Source organism: Coenobita brevimanus, chromosome 16 (genome assembly GCF_032717465.1).
Source record: "Coenobita brevimanus isolate Jiangsu-jjx chromosome 16, ASM3271746v2, whole genome shotgun sequence".
NCBI lineage: Eukaryota > Metazoa > Arthropoda > Malacostraca > Decapoda > Coenobitidae > Coenobita > Coenobita brevimanus.
The window spans coordinates 33,053,529-33,077,828 of record NC_136969.1 but is presented as its reverse complement, the minus strand read 5'-3'; the positions used below and the strand labels follow the sequence as shown (position 1 = coordinate 33,077,828).

General features: G+C 42.6%; 1 protein-coding gene across 1 annotated transcript in view; it reads left to right on the top strand.

The window, feature by feature from the left end:
• The window catches only part of LOC145391047 (uncharacterized), a 92,224-nt gene that overhangs the window by 416 nt on the left and 67,508 nt on the right, over positions 1-24,300 (top strand). The gene's annotated exons all lie outside the window — the stretch shown is intronic.

The following is a 24,300-nucleotide window of genomic DNA, read 5'->3' as shown; positions in this document are numbered from 1 at the left end:
TGAGGGTATATTTTACCCCACGTTGGTTGGTTTGTTTCTCTATCTGTTTGCAGGATTACTCAAAAAGTTATGAACGGATTTTGGTGAAATTTTGTGAAAGGGTGTACCATGAGTCAAGGAAGAAATGATTAAATTGGGGGGCGGATCCGGATTCACATCTGGAGTATCCCGCACAATATCTCCAAAAGTTCTCAATGAATTTCAGTAAAATTTTACAGCAAAGGTGGGCCATGGACCAAGAAAGAATTGATTAAATTTGGGGGCGGATCCAGATCTGGATCTGGATCCGGATCCTCTTTAATGGCAATGGCATTGGCGAAGGTATGTGCTCTGTGAGCCGTTTCTAGTTAGTATAGTAGTAGTAGTAATGTTTTTATTATTATTATTATTATTATTATTATTATTATTATTATCATCAGTAACTGAGGCTGAAGAGGGTTCATCCCATAAACCCTTCCGTTCAGTGCCTTTTCTATTTTCTTTTTATTCGTCTTACTGTTTGGTGATCTTTTCCATCTCTCTCTCTCTCTCTCTCTCTCTCTCTCTCTCTCTCTCTCTGCAACCATTAATCTACGTGTACTCATGCATATCAGAGCACAAACTCAAATGAATAAATTATCATGTACACACGGAACATCCACAAACGAAAAAAAAAATAACCACACACACACACACACACACACACACACACACACACACACACACACACACACACACACACACACACACACACACACACACAGCGATTTAGGGAAGGCTATTCATTATTCAGAAGGGCTAATTCAGAGCCTTCATGCATTCATCATAGGTACACCACAAACAGCCCTGAATAGCGACTACAGTTCTTTCACTTTAACATGGCCCAGATTTTCTCCATTTAGCAGCTTATTTCCCGTATTTTAGCTTATTAAATGTAGCTCAGTGGCAGACAAATACGCCTGCACATCATATCACTTCTTCGTGACTAGCATCATTTTCTCGTGTTAATATCTTGATACAACTCAGCGCTGAAGATGGAGGGATGGTAATTTTAGGTCAACTTGGAGTAAAATGAGTACAGTAGCTCAGATGATGTGACTTTATTCCAGGCGGGAGGCTTCGTAGTACCTCTTCCACAGCGATTTATTTTGCCTATTACGCCTTAACTTTCTCTTGTGTGTCACTCAGGCCGTTTTGGTATCGACATAGTTTGCATCAGTATCATGCCAAAGGATAATGTGGTTTAACTGGCAGAACGAATCGCTAACGAAAAGGTATTAGGAAAAACCCCAGAGCCACTGACAATGCAGCTCCTACAATTATCATTTATAGGAAACGTGGGTGGGTTGGTGGGGACGTAAGGATTGTAGAACTGAGGGAAAAGAGTGAGTAAAGCCTACATAGAGAGATTTTTTCTATCCTGACGAAGATCCTAGGCTCTTTTTAGCTCACTTGACAGCTAAGTGTAGTCAGAATGGAGGGACGGAAGATCAAGTTGACAAGAGTTCGTTTACCTTAACTTGGCGCAGATTTTTGCCGCTGAGCAGATTAATTATGTCACGTAGCTCGATGGCAGAACAAGACAGTACTGTGGCTTTACATCCTTTCCATAACACTTCTTCCTGATTAGCGTCATATTCTGGTATTCATCTCTTATTCCAAGCTAGCAGTCTCCACGGAAGGATGGCAGTTCTAGGCCAAGTTAAAGTGAAAAGAGTTTAGTAACCAAGGAGACTTCTTCATGCCTCATAATTAAGACTCACCAAATTTCATGCAACAGCATCATAATATTTGGGTTGTTGGGTGGCCTAGTTCCATTAAAAAAAAAAAAAAATAGTAACCAAGGAGACTCATTCCTTCTCCAAAACAGAGACTCGTCCAATTTCACGCAACGGCGATTTAATATCCAAATTGTGGGATTAAAAAAAATAAAAACGCTACTCTAGTAACCAAGGAGACTCATTTCTGCCTCATAGTCAAGGCTTATTGAAATGCACGCAACCTCGAGTTAATATACAAGTTGTGAGTGACCCGGTTCCCTCTGGTGAAAATATTTGGCTTTAGGAGGGAGAGGAGGGGAGCATAGGGCCCGTGTGTAGGAGTGGGGGTAATGAGGGCATGAATGGGTTGGTAAATATGGGGTTCATGCCTGGTGTGAGAAACTGAATGGAAAAGGGTTCTGTGGTGTTGGTTTGAGAGAGAGAGAGAGAGAGAGAGAGAGAGAGAGAGAGAGAGAGAGAGAGAGAGAGGTTCATGCTTGGTGTGTGAAACTAAAGGAACATGGGTACTGGGATGTTGGTTAAAGAGAGAGAGAGAGAGCGAGAAGGAAATGAAGTTCGCTGGAAATAGTCTGTCATACAGGGTGATCAAAAAGTCCGAGTACACTTTTATATTGTTTGATAAACTAACAGGGGCGTAGCAGGGTACAAAAAAGTGGAGGAGCCAGCAATGCTAAGACAGAGTAAAAAATAGGGAAGTAGGATCATTTTATATAGATTTGAAAACAGTGACGTTAAACATTGGACTGTAAAGACGTCTGACTTTTACTAGGCTGAGCCCAGTAAGTGTCTAAAAAAATTAGGGTTGCTCGTCATAGGTCCTTAGAAAGAGGATCAGTATTATTCAAAATAAAACACTTGGTTAATTACTTTTATAATGTTTTCTCCAGAAATGCACTGGGATTCGGTACATTGTAGTATAAAAAAGTGGGGGAACGCAACATACGTAGGGCCCCCCCCCCCCTTGAAAAAATGTGGGGGGCTTGGACCCCTCTCCTACGCCCTTGAATGATTTATAATACCGTACTGTTAGCTATAATAATTAAGTAAAAGTATTTGATATAAAGTTAAATATAATTAGATTTATCTTGTGCTTTAGTTAAACTTGTCACAAGTAGGTTTTGGTTTTATATACATTCTGGGTACATTTTTTTCTTTTTTATTTCACTTAATACACCATACTGTTCAAGTGCACAGGGACTTTTTGATCACCCTGTATGATTTCCTTTTTTCATCGTGCTTCCTTCAGATTCATTAGTTAAATTTGGAGACATCTGAAATACCTACACTAACATCATCGCAGCCTGATTTCTCTTCCTAAACCAAACAGAATCGTCTGAAGTTTACAAGAATAAAATAGAAAATACATCATAGGACATAATGTTAAACAGACTAATTAAAGATACATATAAAACCCTCCAGTTCGAAAAATCCATCTTTAGCTGAATGAAATCGTCGTTTGATGGCGAGAACAAAATCAAAGAAAGACATCACGGGATTTTTGTTGGGTTCATCTGGACATTCACAGTTCACGTGTATTTTTCTTAATTATGTTTTTGCTACTAAGAGAGTATTATATTCCACATTTCCCGTATTGTAGGAGTTAATGAGGACTAAATCTAACGCCTCAAGTTCGAAAAGTCTTTCCTAAGCCAATTAAGAACGCCTGCAGGTAGGCAGAATACAGTAAAATAACACACACACACACACACACACACACACACACACACACACACACACACACACACACACACACACGTTATCAGGCTGAAGGGGGTAACAGATTTTGTTCCTCAAAACGCGCCTCGCATAATATCTTGGGAAATCTGAGTGACTTTTTTCGAGAGAGAGAGAGAGAGAGAGAGAGAGAGAGAGAGAGAGAGAGAGAGAGAGAGAGAGAGAGATGAAAGGAGTGTGGAGAATATGGGGGCAGAGGGAGAGACGTATGGAAGGCGGGAATGAAGGGATGGTGGTAGAGGGGGAGAGATGTATGGAAGGCATTTGTGAATGGGATGGGTATTAATACTGACGTAAGCCATTTGTGTTGAATATAAGGTGGCGGTAATGGTGGCGGTAATGGTAGTGAGATACTGGTACGATAACTGCGGAATGGTGAATGATGTGGTTGGTGCGATGGTGGTAGTAGTAGTAGTAGTAGTTGTGGTTGTGGTATCTTGTAACACCACTCTCTCTTGATAGCATTCCATTTTCTTCACTAAGCCAGAAAAAAATCAACACGAAGCACAAGAACCATGATAAATAAAAGTAATACAGAACAAACTATCAACATTTGGGAACAGTATACCTCATCCCTCCCAACAACATAGCAATTAGTGGCCAACGTGAAAACAGAATCGACAACAAACTATGCACTATAACAATAAGAAACTGGTCCAAGTCAGCGATACCGATAAGAGATGAGGAACAATGATGCCAAAAGACCTGAAATCCTTCTGTTTAACAATATTATCAATTCATGCTAAATGCTTTAAAAAAAAAATGTACATCGGGAACTACGGTAAAGACATCGTACTGTGTATGGTAATAACACACACACACACACACACACACACACACGCTGAAATAGAGAAAAAGAGAGAGAGAGAGGGAGGGGGAGTGCTTGTCAGAAAACAGCCTAATTCTTTCATGTCGACACTGTTACGATTTTTTTGCCGCCCGTTCACTAAAACCACAAAAAACAAGATGCACACGGTAACCTGTAACATAAATATCGTAAGGAGTGCTAGTGATGAGGTGCAGTCAGGATAATTTTTCGAGTTGATGGATCGCAGGAGATATGAAATACCTTAAATTCCTTAAAACCGTAATCAGGTACTTATAAATACCTTCAGTTGTGCATTCAGATTATGTGTGAGGATTTTTAGGATATTTAGGGGTTAATTATGAGAAGGAAATACTCTATCAACGTGCCTCCAATTCTCAAATATCAGGCAGCTATAGTTATTGATGGCCTGATGGGTGAAAAATATCTTCTCCTTAATGCTCAGTAATTGGACCCTTATATTTTACACTCAGTATTAACAAAAGAATAGCCGCCTTAAGTTTCCCACACATATTCTGGGTCACCTTGTATGTAAACCTTCTCTGTTGCATCCAGATATATTGTCGTGGATCCAGGCTAAGCGATTGTAATTTGTGGACATCATATAACTGTTTTCATTGTAATCTGTCTCTTTATGGCCACTACTTTGTTAGCGGGTTGAAGGTAATGTGGATGATAATGGTGGAGGTAGTGGTGGTTTTAGCGACAGAGGTGTTTATAGATATTCAGAGGATGGTGATGATGATGATTATGGTGATGATGATGATGGTGATGATGATGTGACTTGTGCTGATGCGAAAATGTTCATAGACTTTTTGAATGGCCTAGTATATTGTTTTAAATGTGGAAGATGGAGGCGGTGGTGGTGGTGATTGAGACAGAAATGAATTTTGTTGTTACAGGAAATTTAATTGAATGTTTTTTATTACGGTGGTGGTGGTGGTGATGGTGGTGGTGTGGAGAAGAAAATATGATTTTGTTTTTGTTAAGATAATCACTTTGAGTTCAGATGTGGAAATTTTAATATAGGATGTGATTGATATTGATGACAGTTATAGTGAATTGTGCTCAAGCGAAAAAATAATTAAATAATCTATTTTTGACTTCGTGTTTGTATGTTACGGAAATATTAAAATGTAGTATGCGGTTATTGCTGAGCATGATGCTTGTTAGTTGTGGGATGCGTTTTGATTTCAGTATTTATTAAAAAAAAAAAATAGCATTTTCCTGGTAACGTCGTGTATTGCTTTGAATGCGCTGTTTATATTTAATGAAAATGTAGAAATGTTTTTCTAACAATGCTCGAAAAATTAAAGGACTTTATTCTTACCTGCGGCGAAGCCGACATTTCAAAAGTGGTACAGTTGGGGGATCTTTTTTTTTTTTTCTTTCTTTCTTTTTTTCAAGGAAAGTTCGAATATCTGCTCTTTGACATGAGATGGAGGGATGGGGTGGAGAGGTATATGAGAGAGGGGGGTGTGAGTTGGGAGCAGGGGAGTGAAATGGCGGGGGACAGGGCGACTTGGAGGCGATTTGTTTGTGGCCACCCCAAACGGGATTGAGGCGTCTGGCAATAGATAGATAGATAGATAGACATCTCTGAGCAATTTTCTTATGAAATACAAAGTTGCTCAGCATGATTTTTTGAGTTGATTTAACATGTCAGCAGTTGAGTCAGCTGACGCATCAAATGACTGTTGCGCGATATTCATTTTCGGCTGTAAGGAGGCCTTTTAGCGACTTTCTTACGAAAAACTAAGTTGCTAAGCTTCAGTTTTTTAGTTGATTTAACATGGCGGCTGTTGCATCAGCTGATACATCAGTTGATATTTAGCAGTTTTCAGTTTTGGCCAACAAGAGGCATTTTAATAAAACAGTTTCACATATACTGTGAGTTTCAAAGAGAGAAGCTTTTTAAAACTGGCTGCAATAGTTTCGCCGCAGGTTTATTGAGATAATCTCTTTTTGTTTACAGTTCCCTGCTGCGCTTTTTCGGAACTAAATATAATCACCTGGTTATCCCAATATACATGGTGCGTGAAAAGTTCCAAATCATAGAGAAAAATTCTGAAAATGACATTTTTTTATGTGTAAGGAAGAAGGAACCACGTGCTAGAAGCCCACAAATTCTTCCCTCTAAGACGAAATGAAAAGATAACAGAGAGCCAAATTCAAGATCCGTTCCTTTCGAGATGCCTAGACACACTGTATTTAAAAGACTGGAGGTCGTAGGTAGTAGGAAATACAGACAGAGAATGACAGGTCCAGAGTTGACCTGTTGCCTACATGAAGGACTGCGAGTAACGGTTAATCACTGCATTAGAGAGTTGGACAGAAAAGGGATGAGAGTTTGTTGCTAGATGGGCACTACGCGCCTGTCGTACTGGTGCAGGAGTGGAAGCAGAAGTTCAGAGGAGCAGTGACCATTAAAGTAGCGATGGAAAAGAGATAAAGATGCAAGAGTACGGCGAAGAGACAGAGGTTGAAAGGAGCCAGTAAGGGGAGGAGAGTTAATGAGACGAAAAGCCATTGACTCCACGTTGTTGAGAAGAGCTGTATGTGAGGAGCCTCCCCACACATGAGAGTTGTACTCTACACAGGGGCGAATAAAACTCGTGTATAAAGTCAACAACTGCAGGGGTAAAGAAGGCATGGAGTCGGCGTAGCACTCCTAATCCCTTGGAAGCAGATTTTACAAGAGAGGTGATATAATCTTTCCAAGATAAATCCGAGAGAATGAAACCTCATGTATGTTCAGAGATGATGCAAGATTGAGTAGGGTATTCTCAAAAATTAGAGGATATGCATGCCGTAGATTTTGACGGGTCGAAAAATGTAAGAATTGAGTCTCTGATGCACTGAAAACTTCAAGACACAAGATGTGAGCCAAGTCAGACATTAAGTGTGCCATAGCCTCATCCCTTGTCTGTTGAAGTAACATCTGAGACGGAGGCTGTGGGAAGCGAATGGAAAGATGAAGAGTGGAGTCATGAGCGTATGAGTGATTAGGGTTAGGTGTACAGCTTAGAAGGTCATTGATGAATGGATGGAAGAGGACAGAGTCCTGAGGAACACCACTGTTGATAGCCCTAGTAGAAGAACGGTGGCCCTCTACAACAGCAGCTATAGAACGACCAGAAAGAAAGCTAGAGACTAGGGCAGATAGAAGGATAAAAACCGTAAGGGGGTAATTTGAAAATTAAACTTTTATGCCGGACTCGATCGAAAGCCCTTGCGATGTCAAGTGCAGTGGCAAAGCTTTCGCCTAAGTCCAGAAAGGAAGATGACCAGGAGTCTGATAAGGAAGGTGAGAAGATTGTTAGAGTATTCAGTCTGTCCACCATCATGAGTAATACGCAAAGCCTAATAGGATATTCAGATATCAGGCAGCAATGTACTGTCAGCAGTGATGGTGTTACATGTTTTAATGAAACGCTGAAAACTCGGGCCCCGAGCTGTCGACGTAAAACATCGCTCGGTATGCCTCCGCCAAGCCTTGCACACGAACTTCCCATACAACCACCATGACAGGGTTCATTGTGAATTGAAATGAGACTAAAGATTTAAAAAGTCGATTCCATATGACCTCGACCTTTGACCCCTTGACCTAGCTGACCTCATCAGTTCATCATCTCCTCAAAGTGCATCACTGACAGAAGTTTGGTGGAAATCCTTTGATGGGTTCAGAAGATATCGCGCCCACAAGACTGTTACGGACGCATGGACCCACGCACGCACTCATGCACGCACGGACAGACCAATCATTTAGTGCCTATGGGCGGACGCATTACGGTACATAGATGTTCAGCACAGAGTTTCATTTTCGCAGACCAATGCCATCAAGTGAGCCTAGAGACAAGACCATTGCTACTGATACCACCAGATGTGTGACTTCTCCCTGGATATCTCGTCAGCATTTTGTGTACTGCATGTAATTAGCACACTGAATACATGCTCTGAACATACTCCATTTTCAGCATTTTGCCTGTGATTAGAAAGTCTGTGGATGCCCTTAAAGCACGAAGACGTCAAGAAGGGGTGGAAGGAAATTCCCCCTCGTAGCGACATAACGACAAAGAAAGGATTAGAATGGCAAAGACCTTACAACAGATAGGATTGATTACAAGAGAGAGAGAGAGAGAGAGAGAGAGAGAGAGAGAGAGATTTTCAAGAAGCTATATATTACTCAACCTGTCTCTCTCTCTCTCTCTCTCTCTCTCTCTCTCTCTCTCTCTCTCTCTCTCACCCCAGCACCTCACATCTCCTTCACCCTTGAGACACACTATCTCCACAACACCACGTGGATTAATACCACACGTAATACTCTCTACCCACACCTACGCACTCTTACCACAAGGGTGTCATTACGAAGAAATAAAGAGCGAGTACTGAGAATCGCTTAAAGAAATTGGTCTTTTAACACATCATCATCACCATCATCATCATCATCATCATCATTATCATCATCATCATCATCATCATCATGATTTCCATTTTGGGTTAGGCTACTTAGTCCCAACATTTATGGTAACGATGACCAGCCTCCCGAATCCCTGAGTGGCATCGCGAGGAATAAACCCTAACTACCTCTCAGATGGAACCCATGCTGGCTCCCCCGGTTAGAGCGCCATAATCCACTAAACCACCAGGCGTCATTTGGTTATATGATTACTACCCAGCGGAGTAAATGGTTTCCTGGGATACAGAAAACCATTTGGCTTGCGGCTCAGTGTAGAGTCACCTGGAGAGAGGGAGAGAGAGAGAGAGAGAGAGAGAGAGAGAGAGAGTGAGAGAGAGACAAAGACGGGGTGGAGGGAGGCAGCACTACGTGGAATGAGTGGATGATGGACGCCCCCACCTACCACAACTTCGAACGCATGCAGAGGTAAAAAGGTATTAAAAGAGCAATATATCTGGTAGACTCACTCACAAACACATTCACTCCAGCAACACATTTTCCACATACATTTCTAACCCTACCGGAAAACATTCACTCCAGCAACACACTCTCCACGTACACTTCTCACCCTACCTTTCCACACTCACCCCAGCTACACACTTTCCACATACACTTCTCACCCTACCTTTCCACACTCACTCCAGCTACACACTCTCCACATACACTTCTCCCCCTACCTTTCCAAAAGCCATCCACACCCTTACCACGTTGGGGCAGTGGGTGGGATGGACCATAATTCCGATGACAGAAGAGGTATTCCTCGATGCTACGTGCCAGTTACCCTTCACAGCCCGTACGACTATGAACGCATAAAGTACAGCTGTTCGGTCAGGTTAGGTGTGTGCAAGCCTACCGTTACAATACATTCTTCTTGGTATCTCCACTGCGTACCTGGGCAAGAACAATTTAAGTAGCGAGTAGGGAGTTAGGCACAGAGTTATTAATGCGGTAAAACATTCTGGGAAACAGTTATTCGGAGATATTAGAGTTAAGTAGTAAAGTCGGCATTAAAAGTTCTATCGCCATCTCCAGCTTTTCACTCTTTGTCGAAAATAAGTGTGGGTAATGAGAAGCGGGCGACACTGATAACATTTTTGGCCGGAGATCATTGTCGTCAGTGTCGTTTGCAGTCGAGTCACAAGAATGGTTTTCAGAGTTCATGGATCTATAACCAGGGCCGCCGACGGGGTTTTTGATGCCGACTGTAGAGTTAGTGACAAAAGTCGGCCTACTGTACCACAACGTCTGCTTTGCATTTGGATCATCTCCGTCACTTTCGTCCTTGACGTATCATGTCAGAATCACCTATGAAATGAGAAATAAATGAAGCCTCTCTCAGGTTAGGAATATTTGCCTGCAGAGAAAAGTGGCAAATATAAGACATGACATTTAAAGCAGCCTTGCCTGTACCTACATCAGTATGTGTGTCCTTCTGTATGTGTAATAGTCTGTGTACACTTGTTTATGTACAGACAACGTGTGTACACTCTATAATCGTCTCAGTCATTAAAATTCAGCAAGGGAAAAATTCGCCATGTTTTATTCAGAAGCATAAAGATCTCACCAGCATTTTTCCTCTGTGATTTCCAAAGCCTTTGAGGTAATGGCCAGAAACAAGAAAAACTGGCTTGATTAGGTTGTAAGAATAATTAATTGGCATGAATTATGTATGTGGAAAAATTATCTCAATGAATAACTCTCAGGCTGGGAATCAGGTGAAACTAGCTGGGTTGTTTGTCCATAAATGTTGAGTAATGTGCATAAGAGGATGATAGTGGGGCATTTTTAACTCAGTCTCCATGATTCTCTCTCTCTCTCTCTCTCTCACACACACACACACACACACACACACACACACACACACACACACACACACACACACACACACACACACACACATCTCTTTTCTTCATCGCCCTTTCTCAGTTGTCTTAATGGTAAATGTTGTGGTGTGGTGTGGTGTGGTGTGGTTTGATTTGAGGTAGTCAATGTGGCAAATGTTGTGTTGCGGTGTGGTAGTGTACTGTGGTACGGTGTGGTGAATGCGACAATAGTTTGTGATGCTGTGATGTATTGTAGTGTGTTGCAGTATGGTATTAGATGATGAGGTTTGGTATTTTAGTGGTAAATATGTGTTGTGATGTGTGCTCATGTGATGTGCTGCGGTGTTATGTGGTGTGTTGAATCTGATCGTAATTTGTGTTGTGGTGCGATGTGATGTTGTGTATTGTGTTATGTGAATCTGGTGGAATTTTGTGGTGTGGTGGAATGTGTTGTTGTGTGGAGACTCTGGTGGTATTTTGTAATATGATGTGGTGTGGTTGTGCGATGTGGTGTGGCGTGGTGTGATGTGGTATTGTGTGGTGCAGTTTTGTAAAATACTCGCGACTTTAATGCTGTCAGAGGGGTATGTGTTGTGATGTTGTGGTGTGCTGTGGTGAGCTTTTATGCCGATTGAGTGTGTGTTCTGTGCTGTTGTGTGGTAGCGTGTTGTGTGGTGTAGTGTATGGTGATGCGGCTCGTGCACGGTGCTGTAGGATTGATGTGGTGTGGTGATTGCTGACTTTTTTTGTGCACTTTGGTGTAAGATTGTTGTGGTATTATGTTGTCGTGTGGTGTGGTGTGATGTGGTGATTGATGGCTTTATGTTGTGTACTTTGGTGTAGGACTATTGTGTTACGGTGTTGATTTGTGGTATGGTGTGGTGTGGTGTGGTGTTGTGTGGATTGGTGTTGCATTGTGTGGTGTTGTTTGGTGTGGTGAAGGAATTGCTGACTTTTATTTAATGTACTTTAGAGTAAGATATTATTGTGATACGGTATTGTGGTGTGGTATGGTGTGGTGTGACGTGGTGAGATGTGGTGTAATGTGTTGTTATTGTGGTGTGAAGAATTTGTGGTCATTTTGTGTAGAGTAGTGTGGTATATTAAATCTGGTGGTATTTTGCGATGCGGTGTTTTGCAAATGCTCCAAATATTTTCCCTTGTCAGAGTAGCAAATGTGAGTTGGTTGTGTGATTTGGGGTATTGTGAGCTGATTAAGTGGTAAATACGTGTTAGTGAAGAGTGCTGTGTTGTGTTGTGGTGTGGTGTTGTCGTGTGGTGTGGTGTGCTCTGCTGTGCTGTAATGTATGGTGTTTTTTCTGTGGTGTATTTGTTATGGGTTTTGTGTGTGTGTGTGTGTGTGTGTGTGTGTGTGTGTGTGTGTGTGTGTGTGTGTGTGTGTGTGTGTGTGTGTGTGTGTGTGTGTGTGTGTGTGTGTGTGTGTGTGTGTGTGTGTGTGTGTGTGTGTGTGTGTGTGTGTGTGTGTGTGTGTGTTAATAAATGAACGCCGTGATGTGTGGCATAATGAATTGCTTTGTGCTGTGAGTGTGCAGTGTTATGAGGTGAGTTCTGATGCTGTGTTACTGATGCTGTGAAGTGCTGTGTGGGGGACGTGCAGTAGGTAACGCTGTGGTAATGACGACAGCAGCTGTTTTGATTCGTGGTTAGTAAGTATTCAGTGTGTAAATGTGCTTTGTGTTGCTTTAGTGGTGTGTGTGTGTGTGTGTGTGTGTGTGTGTGTGTGTGTGTGTGTGTGTGTGTGTGTGTGTGTGTGTGTGTGTGTGTGTGTGTGTGCGCGCGCGCTTGAGCAACAAGGCAACAGAGAGGGAGAGAGAGAGAGAGAGAGAGAGAGAGAGAGAGAGAGAGAGGGGGGGGTGCGTTCAAAAAGGAAGAACAATGAGAAAGTGATTATTGGAGAGAGAGAGAGAGAGAGAGAGAGAGATGGGGGGGGGAGAACTGATGGATAAAGAGGAGAGGAAAAGGATTAGGAAGTATAGGTAAGAGTCTGTGTTAATGGTTGACGAGAGAGAGAGAGAGAGAGAGATCCCATAAACATAATATGCAAGTCGTCAGTGATGTTTACAGCTACAGCCTAATAAACAGCCGACATTACCCTCGTTCAAGTATGTTATAGGACTCTGTTATAGCACTGCCTTATAGCCCTTCGTTGTAATGCAGCTTTGTTATAGCCTGATGATTTTTTGTAGCCCTGGATAGCTTTGTTAGGGCTGGGTTAGATTAAAGCATTAGGATTGGCCTTGTTAAATTTTGTTTGGTTCAGTTTCGTCTGGAGTTGGGAAGAATGAAGTTAAAATTACGTTTTCTGTCTGATTGTCCAGTGGAAAATTTTATAAATGTGTTTTATATTATGAATCAAGTTTTATTGATGTTTCTGGTATTATAGCATACCTTGATCCGGAATTAGCCAGGTTACTCTGTCATCAATGGGCTATTTTTTCTATGACACAAAAACAAAATGTCCGCCTGCCGAACGATAATTCGTAACTTCTCAATACTGGAAATAGAAAGTCGATCTTCTTGTTGATCTATGTGTTTTAGGGGTCAGTTAATCTGAATTTGTTATTCAGTCCATGCTTCTGTGAAATGATGATGTAACATATGATATTTGTGAGCCACATTAAAGTCAGATAAGTATTTATTCATAATAACACCACACATTTCCTGGTTATGCTGAAAGCAGTCAAATCATTTCATTTCCTGGAACAGTGATTCATAAATTAATTTAAAACATCCCAGTGAAATTAGATTATAACTCGACAAACGTTATTTTTTCTCAGTTTGGAAACAACCAGCAAGCAAAACAGAGTATGCTTCCATAAATCATTTTACCTGTTCAGGGCAACTCGTAGGTTAACAGCCAACACCTACAGAGTCAGTAAAGATGCAGACCATTTTAATCTGCACCATTAATTTAGCAACACACATTTCTAAATATTTTATTAGATTACTGACTATCTTTTACTGAGATGTCCTCGCCATGCATCTGTTGCAAAGCAGTTGTGGTGAGGTAATTATCACATTCCACTCATGCGTGACAACCACAAAACATGGAATGGGACAACTGGACAACTACACTCTCCAGATGAACATTGTCGTGTTGAAACACATCCGAATTTGATAATTTTCATTACGCCGATGGGAACAGGGGAAACATCGTCAGGTAACATTACTGGGAAAAGCCTGGTGGCTTCGTTACTAGTCCATCCATATTGTGATAGGTTAGCATCTCGTGGTTGACAATACCGATTTCCACATCAGCGTCTGATAATGTACTCGATACCTCAAAACATTTAAATAGACGCCAAGATAGTCTTTCTGGCACCACTGATAAAGAAGTTATGAATGGTTTTCTATCAACAGGCAACCATTTTCTTTGGGGGCCGTAAATAATGTTCCTCAATGATGCAAGAGTTGCACCCTGCAAATGCCAGATCAGGATATTCCATAGAACCAGAAACAGCAATAAAACTTCATCGTTTCCGCAAAACACAGTTCGGCCCGACAAGCCCTTCTGGCAACTGGATTATGAAGGAGTCATAGGATGGGAGTGGTCTGTCTTCTTTAAGACAGACGGAATCACAGTTATCTTCCAGCAAGAGCAAGGGGTTCAGGTTGCCAAAGTTTGGAGTCACTGCAGGATCTGACCTGACTAAGTTTTATATATAGCCCATAAGTATGAGTGGCATGTTTTAAATACGTAATGGGAGGTGGGGACGCCCACCATCCTCTCACTTGATGTAGTGCATTCTTCTGGTGGCTCTTCAGGGAATGACAGGCCTGTAACCCAACAAACCATTTACTACATTCGGTGATCTGGTGGATTATTAGTATCTCCAGTCGGACAGATGTATGTGTTTACATCCGAGAGATGGTTGGGTTTAACTATTCACGTCATGTCACCCAAGAGTGCGAGGTCGATCAGCTTCACCTTAAATATCAGGACTGAGTAGCTTTCATGGGCCCCTGTGCTCCTGATGGGAAAAATATATAAATTATGATAAGCAGATATACAGGTAGATAGTGTTATCATTTTAGTAACTTTCAGACCGAGGATGTAGTAATATACAGGAGTTAAGTGTAATATACTCGTTTTTTTTTTTTTTCTTTATATACCCAAATTATGCCATACTGTAAACTTCATGGCTCGATCTCTAAAACCCAGCAGTTCTCCCACGTGCCATTAGCTTCAGTGGTATCATTTCAGTGCTAAAACCCACGGTCCATAATGAATATATGTTGGGTCTGTCTCAGTAATTCATGTTGTGATGGTATTAACGGGGTGTTTTTATGACGTATCGATGGGTCTTGTAGATGGTCGGTAAAGGCTGTTGCAACGAAATACATGACACTATTCCCGGCCCCAGCCAACGATAGAATTCACCTCCCTTTAGACAAGAGATTAGTTATCTAACCACCTGAGCTTCACCTTCCATAATTATGTAGTGAAATGGCATATGATATGACATTACTCAGTTATAAAATAATTTTTATTAGGCAATAGTTTAGGTATGCCTTTATAAATAAAGCATGCCACTAACCGTTGCAACTCAGCAGCAGCATTTTTCTTTTATTCCTGGGAAGAGGGTCCTTTCCACTTGGAAGGGTTTGATATATAAGATTCCTTTAATTAACCACTTCATTGAAAGGTGACCCAAAGTTGGATATACGGTAATCGCCTAGGAGTAGCCTGATTATAAAGGCAAACACACCTCTGAGAGAGTGTATCTTTCCGTATATAGCATTTACCCTTTTGAAACATGAACGAAGAGTTGTGATATATGGGCCAATCTCTGATACTATACCAGCTTTCTCTAACCTGTCCTAAGACTGCCATCTCTCCATCTTGTATGCAGAACGGTAACAGTAGATTAGCACTACAATATGATGTTAGTCGCAAAGAAGCACTGTGGGAAGAATTTAAAACAGTAGTCTTTTTTCTTTTTCCTTTTTTTGATCACTTAGCATCGTGAAACAAGGTGCAAAAGGGACCAGTTTGGGTAAAGTTCATGTAGTGTAGTGTGTGTAGTGCCTATGTTTTACTTGCTATTTATATGTATTTTAAAACTGCATGAAACGTCCCACCAGTGGATATTATGTAGTCTGCGATGCCAGCGTAATAGATCCCTCTGTGTCTGGGAAAAACGCTCGTATTTATAATCATCAGGTCATTGTAGCGGGATTTTTTTTTTTAGAGGTGTTTGTTATCAATGGAGAATAAGAGATTGACTAGGAGAGTGTATGTGAGTTGGTGAAGGCGGAGGGGGGAAGGGGAGGCTGCAAATGAGATCCAGGGATGAGTATATTAGTGAGGTGCGTGTGTGTGTGTGTGTGTGTGTGTGTGTGTGTGTGTGTGTGTGTGAGAGAGAGAGAGAGAGAGAGAGGAGCCAAATGGTGAAGGAGAGAATGACATGGAGGCAGTACGTTTGTGGGCACACCCTTCGGGTTTACAGCGTCTCACGATTGATAGACATAATTACTCCTTCAACATTAGTACGTCCTACATAATATATTCTTCCACCTTCTAGATAATTTTAACCAGTCTAGAAAGGCGCCTTAGTACTGAAGAGGTTGACAAAATTCATGTAAAATCCCTTCATTCGAAAAATTCATCGTAGGGCAGATAAAATCGTTTAGAAATTGCAAGAATCAAAAGGAAGGAACTATAAAATTTTGAGTGTTAGGCTGCTTGTTAGATTGGTTTGTTGATATTGTAATCTTTGTTAGAATGTTTGTTGCACCTGATGAATCGCTGTTTTTCTGTTCTGCCATTACTCTCTCTCTCTCTCTCTCTCTCTCCTTGTTAGCTGGGTGGTGCGAGCGTTGATGCGTAAGTTCTGCCGGTGTTATGGGGAGAGAGAGAGAGAGAGGGAGGGAGGGAGAGACAGACAGACGTTGATATCATTTTTCCTTCGTCCATACATCTTCTGTTTTCATTATTAGCTTCCCATTGACGCTTATAATTCATTTTAACTGATTTTCTCATCGTTTCGTTTTATATATATATTTTTGTCTTTACCCTCCTCATTTGTTGCTACATTGGTTTGTTGTTCTGCGTCTCGTGTTTCCAAAATCCTCTGTGTCTTCTCTCATATTCTCTCACTCACTCACTCACTCACTCACTCACTCACTTTTCATCTACCCTTCGCATGTCGCTTAGTCTGTCACTCATTCACGCACTTCTTTCCTAGCCCAAGCCCGCCTTCAGTTTTCCTCACTCACTCACCCACTCACTCACGCACCCACTCACTCACTCACTCACTCACTCACTCACTCACTCACTCACCCACTCACTCACGCACCCACTCACTCACTCACTCACTCACTCACTCACACCTTTCTTCCCCAGTCTTCTCTCTTCGTTGTCTTCCTTGCTTACTAATTCTCTCACTCCTCTGCCTTTGTCTCCTCTTCTCTGGTTTTGTCTCTCGCATCCACGTTTTGTTTGATTCTCTCTCTCTCTCTCTCTCTCTCTCTCTGATGGTGCTGTTTATATTTTAGCTTTTTTTTTCTCTAACTTCATCCACACCCATAACTACACCCACACCCACACCCACATCCATATCCACATCTTTACCCACACCCACATCCACACCCACACCCAAACAAACATCCAAACCCACACCCACATCCACGACCACACTCACCCACCCGCACGCCCACCCACCAACACCCAACCACACTTCACCCACACCTGAACCCACACCCGCCCACCCACATACACTTTCAACACTTGCCCAGTCACACACACACACACACACACACACACACACACACACACACACACACACACACACACACACACACACACACACTCCATCACATGTCTCAAAAGGACTCATTTATGAACATTGCAGAAAACAGCTTTGTATGATGATGTGGGTGTGGAGGTGTTGGGATGTGAATATGTAAAGAGAGAGAGAGAGGGAGAGGGAGAGAGAGAGGGAGAGAGAGAGAGAGAGAGTATGCATACAGAAAGGGGCTTGATCTGATGCGACGGAGAACGAGACTTCCTGAAAAGGGTGGACACTAAGACAGTGGAGAATGGAGATGGAGGGAAAAAAAAAAAGAGGAAGAGATAGAGGGAGGGAGGGAGAAAGAAGGAGGGAGGGAGGGAAAGAAGGAGGGAGGGAGAGAAAGAAGGAAGGAGAGAGAGAGAGGTGGGTTGAGGAGAGAGAGGAAAAAAATAGAGGCTAAAATGGAGGGGAAATGTGATGAAACAGACAGACAGAGACAGAGTGAAACGAGAGAGAAACTAAAGAAAGTGAGAGTGAAGAGGGAAATGTGAGAGAGAGAGAGAGAGAGGGAGAGAGAGGGAGAGAGAGAGAGAGAGAGAGAGAGAGAGAGAGGACGAAGGGTAATATTAGGAAAAAGTGAGGAAAGAAAGAAGGAAGGATATGGAAGGAAAAGAAAGAGAGGAAGAGAGAAAGCAGGAAAAGAGAGAGAGGGAAGAAGTAAGGCAATTTCTATAATGAAATGAGAGAGAGAGAGAGAGAGCGAGAGAGAGAGAGAGAGAGAGAGAGAGAGGGAGAGAGAGAGAGAGAGAGAGAGAGTAGAAAAATGTCGTCTCCAGCAAATGACCTATCGACGATTTTTTTTTTTTTTTTTTTTTTTTTATACTCCCGGTCCTAATTTTTCATTTTCATTTTCTCTGCCTGTTATTTTGTTTCCTCACACTACACATCTTTGTTCGTTTATTCAACTTTATTATGAGGAACGCCACACACACACACACACACACACACACACACACACACACACACACACACACACACACACACACACACACACACACACACACACACACACACACACACACACACACACACACCTTTTTTTCTTACCTGTTAATGAGCACAGAAACTTGAGTGTTCATACTGATATCATTAGTCTTCTCTCTCTGGACGACCCTGGTGTGTTGTCAGAGGAAGTGTGTGTGTGTGTGTGTGTGTGTGTGTGTGTGTGTGTGTGTGTGTGTGTGTGTGCGCGCGCGCACGTGCAGTCAGTACGTGCGATCTCTGAAACTCATTTCCTGTCTCTTCGTCTCACTACATTAGGTTTGGACCAAAGTCAGAGAGAGAGAGAGAGTAAATATTTAAGTAGCAGATAGATAGATAGATCGATAGGTGGCTATACAGATGCATAGATACATAGATAGATTAACTGATAGATAAATAGACAGGAAACGAGGGAGCAATGGTGACATCTAATTCTTTGGTGACAGTCAAACTAGGCAACTTTATTTCCGAGTTAAGTTCATTTACGGCTGTTCAGTCAGTCAGGAAGAGTTTATTGACAGACAGAGAGACGGACAGACAGACACACAGCCGGAGAGACAGACAGACACCCAGAGAGACAGGCAGACAGACACAAACCAGTATAACATTTCGACTTGCGCTTTCCTTGCTTCACCACAGACACTCCCTCCTGCCAAATGTCTTGTTCTGGTGGCAGCCATCATCCACCCACTAGTATAGATGCCTGTCTCTCCCGTCACCTTTATCATTCTCTTCCTATGTCTGACCTCCTTTTCTTCCTCTATCTCCTTTTCTTCCTGTCATTTTTTTTGTTACTCTTCTTTCCACTTCAGGTTCCCTTAATCCAGGAAACCATATACAACGCTGGGTGGTAACTGTATAACCAGATAACGGGGTATTGTGGAGCTTACTATGGTGCCCGTGTTAACTGGGTGGAGACACGCAAATGCAGCGTCCAGGCGAAACCAAACCTTCTCACTCTTCCTCGCGCCTTGCGCCTCGCTGTGGCAAGGAGCTGTCACCCATAAAGCAACATCGGTTCACTGCACGGGACGGCCCTGCCGGCGTCGGATCCTTGCCTGCGGTTGATGAGTCTGCTTGGCCAAATAGACCGGGATTACTCAACAAGAATAACAACAGCAACGTACAGTAGCCAAACTTTCCACCTGGGCCACCTTGCCGCGAGAGGTGGGTAACTCGTGCTGGCAACAGTGTATCTGTTCTTCTGTGTGTACATGCTCGATGGGAGTTCGGATCATCAGCTCTCGTCTTCCGTAGTGAACCTTAGTCAGAGTTCATCCCAATATTCAGTCGACAATTTTTAGCCGATAGAATTTCAAAGGAACTTCTTGAAAGTATTAGATAATGCCAGCATTGAAAACAATAAGTAAAATAATCTAAAAGACTGCATCTTTACATATATTACATATTTATAAACATTCTTTTTCATTATTACATAATAAACCCATGGCTAAAAATTGTCTGCTGAGTACTGGAGGGGAAGAACAGTCGTGTGACCGGCCCTTACAGTAGAAAAATAGATACCGGTGTCTGACTGTTCGTTTTGCATTTCACAAGTCCTGAGCCGGTCTCGATTAAACCTATTGAAATACCATCCTTGATCCGAGACATGATTAGATAAGTTAGGTCATTAATCGTTACAGGATTACTCAGTAGGCGGATATTAATATAAACTAATGGTTTATATATATTAAATATGTGAAACTGTACCTTGGGTGACGTAGTAGTTAACGCTTCTGCCGGTCGATCAATGTGACGTGGTTCCACCCCCGTCAGAAGAGATGGGTTTCTCCTATTAAACACCAAGCCCTTATCTAATGACCTAGGTCTTAGCAGCAGCCAGTCAGCAACCATCACATATCCTCGCATTCCAGGCCTCGGGTCGTGGGATAAAAAATACAAAATAAAAACAGTGTTCCAGCCTGTAATGATAATTTCATATTAGTTATGTTGCATATACTAATCACATAAGTAATATCACAGGCAGTGGTGATATAAATGTCCCAACAATTCATGAATCAATAGCAATTGTGCTTAAAATGACTGGAAGCTTTTGCATACTGTCATGGAGAGGTGGTGTCTTCATGTTGCTATAATGTGAGATGATGTTGTTCGGTGAATGATCGATGAGCGTGTTAATGTGTGACCTCGCACATAAGCGGCACCGCTCACAATCAATTTTCCTTGTAATGTGCATTTCAGTCATTCGTTACATGAACGGACTATAAAGGTGTGCCGTAATGACTATAGTCATATGAAATATGATACGGTAAGTCACTATCATAGCTGATATAATAGCCACATTCGACAACGGTATGCATAAACTCTTTGCCTGTTGAGGCGACAGTATTTTAACCTCCTACCTCTTCGTGGTGCACCACAGAACACATAAAAACATCTGCCTGAAGTACCTCCAACGGGGAAATAAGCAACGGTTAAGTGTCTGCACATCATCCTAAAGGTTTATCGGTCAGTGTCATTCATGATGTGAACATGGCAGGTAATCTTACTTGTAACTGGACGTAGATGTTAGGTAAATGCATTCCTCTTCAACCTATACTGATAATGGTATCAAGTGATAACCCTATGAAATGGAATTACTGATATAAGGAGAGAGTCAGACAGAGAAAGGCTTGCAGCGATTCCAGTATATAGTGCATTAACATGTTATGGTATCAGTGTAAGAGCAACATAGAAAATAAAATGTTAAGTAGTGTAATATATATTATTGTATTATATAAAATAGTATATATTTATATCATAATATTATATCCCATTGGATCCCAGGGGTGCTGGGCGAGGCACTGCACTGGGAGGGCACCAAACGTACCGCCCTCCGCCTGTCGGCTCACAGTCGCGAAGCTCATCGGTCCTTACCCGGGGGTTCCCTACTTTATAAAGACTTGAAAAATCCCGGTTCTGTCCAGTACTCTGGACACTGGGCTCCAATGGGATATATATTACCTTATTATAAAATTAATATAGTCATATTTATTTGGCCTTGGTCAGCGCGACCTGTGGCACGCAACAATTTTCCTTGCGACAAGTTTCACGCAACTGGCTGAGCCGAGACATTTTTCTCCCCACCCAACTCTTTACCCAGCCATCTTTGGGATGAACTCTGATTCTGACGGAGGTTCATGACGGACGAAGAGACTTGATGATCCGAACTTTCTTCGAGCATGTACTCACGAACAAATAGATACACTGTTGCCAGCACCCGTTACCCACCTCTCGCGGCTAGGTGGAAAGTGTGGCGACTGTACATGTCCAGCGTAGGGAAGGGGAATTTTGGGTTTCACTCTCTCCGTCATAATGTTTTTTTTTTCTTTTTTAATTTTCTTCAGCACAGAAATCCATATTCAGCCCTTTAGGCGATTATAGCCAACATAGGGAAAAAAATTGAACTGGTAAATGAAGATTTGTGTGTGTGTGTGTGTGTGTGTGTGTGTGTGTGTGTGTGTGTGTGTGTGTGTGTAATTCACCGGGTCGGTCAGGATCACTTGATGGTCGTGATGGTCGTTATCATCAGCTTTTACCCTCCCGGAAGGGAGCTGAGAGCTCATATAGTCCGATCTAAGGGCAAGGCTGTGACCTTCACACACACACACACACACACACACACACACACACACACACACACACACACACACACACACACACACACACACACACACACGCGCGTCCCCTTGCTCTAGGGGGACAGTAACCACCCACTTCGTCAGTGAAACTTTTCGCAACCTGAGCGAGGCGCGAACTCCTGTCTACCAGATGGCAAGCGAGAACGCAACCACTGAGCCAGCGAGCGGTGTGTGTGTGTGTGTGTGTGTGTGTGTGTGTGTGTGTGTGTGTGTGTGTGTGTGTGTGTAGTTGCAGCAGAAAATTAAGAATTACGTCCTCTGGCCGAAAGGGTTAAACCCTTCTCTCTCTCTCTCTCTCTCTCTCTCTCTCTCTCTCTCTCTCTCTCTCTCTCTCTCTGTCCTTGATGTTACCTTTGAACTTCTCACCGAAGTTCTTTCTCTCCCTTCCATTATCTCACCCTCTCACACTTTCACGATACCACTTGCTTAACGCCCACCATCCACTCACTCAGTGTAGTGACTTTCCACAAGGTGACGCATTACTCTTCCTCCTTGTGATTATACCTGCATAAGACTGCTTTCCAGAGATCGTCGTTATATTCAGTCCTTACTGCAAGTGGTTTCATCCTCCTGTACAAATCGACCTATTCATTCTGGATTGCTGGAATAACTTGGAGTCACCCACCAAAATGACCTCATCCTTCTTTGAACAAAGATGGGCATAGCGGTGTGTGTGTGTGTGTGTGTGTGTGTGTGTGTGTGTGTGTGTGTGTGTGTGTGTGTGTGTGTGTGTGCAGCCTTCCGCCATGCAATCTTCGTAACATTGTGCTAAATTCACCATGATTGGCTGCTGACTTTGTGTAACCTTAATGTCCACTTATGTTCACTTATGTTGTTCCGTTTTCTCCGTGTTCCTCTTCGTGATCCTTTTGTTTTCCTTGTCTCCAAGGGACCTAACCCCTACTTTCTTGGCCTCCGATGGCGCTGCTTCAGCGCGATAAATGTGACTGGAAGAGCAGACCTTCAGAGAGTCTATCACTTCACGAAGGAGTTTAATCTGTTCTTTGAGATAGGTAACTTCTTGTAAATGCCCTTTTTGGAGTCCGAAGAGTTCGGAAAAAGTAGGGCTCCCTATAAGGCCCTCGTGATTGCACCACATAAGTAGTCAATCCACCTGAAGATCTACTACTCTGGACATGTAAACATTCTGCATTAGGTCCAGTCACTCCATTTTTCACAGAGTACTATCTAAGCCATACTGAATAGGTAAAAAGTGAGCTCTGTAAAGTAAACATTTGGTCATCAACATATTCTCGCAGTGTACAAGATTTAAGCATGAAAGCAGATCCTGTGATGGTAGGAACGTCCTGTACAAAAAGCAAGCTCCTACAGAGACAGAAATTGCCAGATTATGATTATTTACGAGTGAGGTCTTCTCCAACCAGCAGTCAAGTGTACCAACCTGGCCGGAGGCGCTCTGACCTCAATGTTTTGACCAACAGAACTAGGCCGGCACACCCACCCAGGGCAGGGCTGTCAAAGAATGAGTGGAAAAAGACTTTCAGCACCGCGATCCGGAACGTCCAGCACGTCCTCTGCGACCATTTCGAGGCCTGGCCAATTGCTACTATCACCAGTGTACCCCACTTCCTGTCGAGGCAATAAACCACTCTTGTGTAGGAATAGGCAACTAATATCTTATGCTAAGAGGAGGGAAGATCACAGCACCAGCATCCTTGGCCCCATAGCTGCAACAGACAGACCCCTGTGGTAGAAAGGATGAGTCAGTGGTCGAGAAGCTAAAGGAGTGAGAAGTCATTTGGTAGAGTAGAAACGGAGATTCTCACCGACCACCATTTCCCAAGAAGGTTGGGGGGAGGGGTGCCTGTTTACTCTCTCTAGAAGTGAAAGCTACAAGAGAGACAGAGCTCCCACTTCTGGAGCGAGAGCCCTCTGGATGTCACTCTGAGCAAACGTCTAGAGAGAGGGGGGGAGAGGGGTCCTAATTTAACTCAGACCAGGCTTTGCGAGAGACAAGAGGTAAAGAAACTGGGAACTTAATTACCCAGTGACTGTCGGAAACTTGGTACATTGCTGACTGGTAATGAGAGAGAGAGAGACAGAGACAGAGACAGACAGACAGACAGACAGACAGACAGAGAAGGGGAAGATGGAAGGATAAAGGGATGAAAGAAGTTCAAAAGTCAGATAAATAAAAAGACACGGGAGTAAAAAGATATCAATGAAGGAAGTGGAAAAGCGAGAGAGAGAGAGAGAGAGAGAGAGAGAGAGAGAGAGAGAACGAAATGTAACCAAACAAA